The 3453-nt window shown below is 36.1% G+C and overlaps 1 pseudogene; it reads right to left on the reverse strand.

Annotated features, from left to right (window-relative positions):
• Window positions 1-2250: 2250 nt before the first annotated feature.
• Window positions 2251-2958, reverse strand: LOC149247516 (uncharacterized; annotated as a pseudogene).
• Window positions 2959-3453: the final 495 nt, after the last annotated feature.

Genomic DNA, 3453 nt, shown 5'->3' on the forward strand with positions numbered 1-3453 from the left:
TGAGGATTGAGTTGGAGGCCTTTTATCTTCAGAAATATTTGGATTACCTGTTTTTTGTGTTGTAGCATTTGAAGTAGATACTTGTTGGGAGGACCTGGTGAAAGATGAGGATTCTGTGAGTTGTCTTTCATGTGTGGTTGTTGTCATTGAAGTTGGCAGTGCAGATTGAGCTGTAACAGAAGGTGCCTTTTCAAGAGCAACATCAGTAGATTTAGGAGGCTCTAGTTGACTAGAAGCACTCAATTCTAACGAAGCCACATTTTGTTCCTGGCCATAGATAATCTCATACCTGGATATAATTCACATTGCAATAGAGGCTTGTATTGACATAGAGACTTAGAAAGAAATCGAATTAAACCTTTCAAAGGAGTTTAGTCAAGTCACAAAAGGAGAACAGAGGCCTTCCTTCTTCAATTTCGATCACGGATATTTCCATAGAGATGCACATTTCATGACAGCTTCAGCTTTCATCTAGAGTTATTACTCCTTAGAATGTTCGAGTGAGTATTAAAGAGATATAATGCATGAATCGCTATCGGACTCGACTTAAGATAAAAAGATATAATGCCACATGGAGCTAGGACCTTACCACAGAGAAATTCAGATCATAGAACTAGGATCATGGTCCTTCTTTCACAGCTTCTTTATTCACATAGATCCTCATCTTTGCATCATTCCTTATAGATTATGGCCTTAACCTTTGTGTTATTCCACAGTGCACACATAGAATTTTGATACCTTGCAACTCAGGAATATGATCCTTAGAGTTTTGCACCAATCTACAAGAGTTTTGTGCCTCAGGAATCCCATAAATTAGATGCTATAGAAGGCTTGCAGTAAAGGAGACACTGAGTTCGCACGGATCTTATATAAAAGAGTCACAGAACTTGCTCGCACACTTTGTCAAGATGGATCACAGAGTCTGGATCCATATTGGATCATCGATACAGGGTATTAACATTTGTACAAATATTGATATAACAGCACAAGGCTACGCATGCAGGGAAGAAAGACATGAAGAGTCTCTGCGAAGAGTCTCATCGCCAGCAGAAGAGTCTCATCGCCAGCAGGCAGTCTCTGCGAAGAGTCTCATCGCCAGCAGGCCAGGCCTGGCCTTTCATGGCCCATTACCATGGAAAAAACCATTTTTCTATGAAAAAACAGATTAAACAAACGACAGAAAACACTCCAATCATCTAACACACATAATCAATGGCTCAGGATCGCACACGTCACATTTTAGGGATGTCTTTCTCAGAGGGAACGCCTTACGGCGTAATTAAAACTATTTACAAATTTACAATAATACAAATCTAGATTTTTTTCTAAAACATAATTGAAACTATTTACCATAAATCCCAATCTAGATGAGGTGTCAACAACTTCATTGATATTAATTTGCCTACTCCACAAACAAACTTACAACTTTACCCTACATATTCATGTTGCAACTTATGAATATTAAGATGGGTGATGCTAATGGAATAATATCTGTGGCAACTTATTAATATTAAGACGGGTGATGTTAATGGAGTTTATCTGTGGATGTAATGTTTAAAGCGATAAAAATGTAATGAAAATGGTGGGATGTAATGAAAATGGTATGAAAAGGTTTAAAGTGCTAAGACTGGAATTAAGATGGTATCATAGAGTTTTGCAATGATACTACATGCAAAGAATGTACACTCTAACGATGGGCATTTTTGTCATACTTTTTGGAATGTGCTAAGTCAATTAGCAGAAAATGTTAGCCAGCGATAGGCATTTCTGTCAAACTTTTGGAATGTACCAAGTCAATTAACAGAAAATGCTAGCCAGCGATGGGCATTTTTGTCAAACTTTTGGGATGTATCAAATCAATTAACAGAAAATGCTTGAAAAGTATATAAAGAAATAAACAAATTTTATAATAATTAAAAAAATGAATCATGATTTAAATTTTCAATTCATTCCAAAGAAAGAAAGGGAAAACAATATGTATCTTTATCAGAAAGATATTTACTGAGACGAACATCGAATAAACCATTAGGTTAAGCACATAAACTTTACAAGCATTGGTCAAGCATACAAACATTTGGATGACAAACATTTGGATAATCTAAAGATGAAAGATAGAGCAAGCATTGGTCAAGCATACAAATATTTGGATAATCTAAAGATGAAAGATAGAGCAGAAGCAAAATACATACTGATATATTAACAATTATTGTAGGCAGCATATACATTTTTGTTTTATATTGTAAAGGAGCACTAGATCTTGATTGCTCAGCCAACAGAATCATGAAAATCCCAAATACTAGTTGGACACCTTTTATGTTTGTCTGGTAGCAAACATTGAGTTGCTGTGTCATTATCACTATCATCAAATGGATCAATTTCACTGCCACTACAAGCTGTGGGGCTGCTATCCTGCTTACCTTTGCTGCAATTCACAGAGGACTCACTTTGAAGCCTATAACCATATGCATGAAATCTATCAGAAGTATTAGTCTGGGGAGGGTTACCATTAGTTTGGACTGGAATTTGGTCCTTATCTTGATCACTCATCAAGTTAACAACATCAGGCTTTCTAAAATCATGGCTAGTAGATGTAAACAGCTTTCTTCCTTGAAATGGTTGCCATTCAGTGTTGGAATGATATGGATTATTAATATTTTTAGTTTCAGAACTTCCCACATGATCAGATGTTGGGCCAATATTGTTTGTATATACTTTGCCAGAACTTAACTCTTCATCTTGACCAGTAATGTTGGTTGAAATTCCAGGGCTAGAATATCCCTTTGAATATATTTTGATGTCATTCTCATAGTTCTTGGTTTTCATTCGTGTAGTCTCATTAACTTCCTCTTCATATGATGCCCCCTCATCCTTTGATATATCATACTTCTTGGTTTTCATTTGTGTAGTCTTGTTAAGTCCCTCTTCATGTGATTCTCCCTCTGGTATATCATTGAAAGTTGATTCGAAACTTTCAAAAGTAGGTGAAGAGGCTGCTCTTGAAGAAAAGTTTCCAGATCCCGTTATTCCACGCGAAACTCTCCGAGCGCGATCGCGCTCTTCTTTCAGCAGTTTATTTTGGTTAAGAAGTTCTAGGATTCTCTCTGCTTTTCTTTGGATACTCTGGCCCCAATCAAACCTGCATGAGAAAGTTAAAAAGGATTAATAAATAGGACGAGGAAGCATGGAGATGACATGAAAACTCTATGAATCGGAGGGTAATCAGCATCATATGTTCAGGGCTAAATTCAAATTTGTTTATTTCGTACTCTTAACTTCGATTCAGAATGATAAACTTTTTATTCAGCCTGCCACTCTTCACTGACACACGATTAAATAAAATTTGGATTGATTGATTTAGACCAACAATAGGCAGACTAATATTTCACTTGCTTGATTTCTAGGATTGATCTGAATGTTTTATTTATATATATACATACATTTTTTTTTAAAGAA

Source organism: Pinus tabuliformis, chromosome 7, assembly GCF_031772625.1.
Source record: "Pinus tabuliformis cultivar Carrire ecotype Pingquan chromosome 7, CPIR1, whole genome shotgun sequence".
NCBI classification, from domain to species: Eukaryota; Viridiplantae; Streptophyta; class Pinopsida; order Pinales; family Pinaceae; genus Pinus; species Pinus tabuliformis.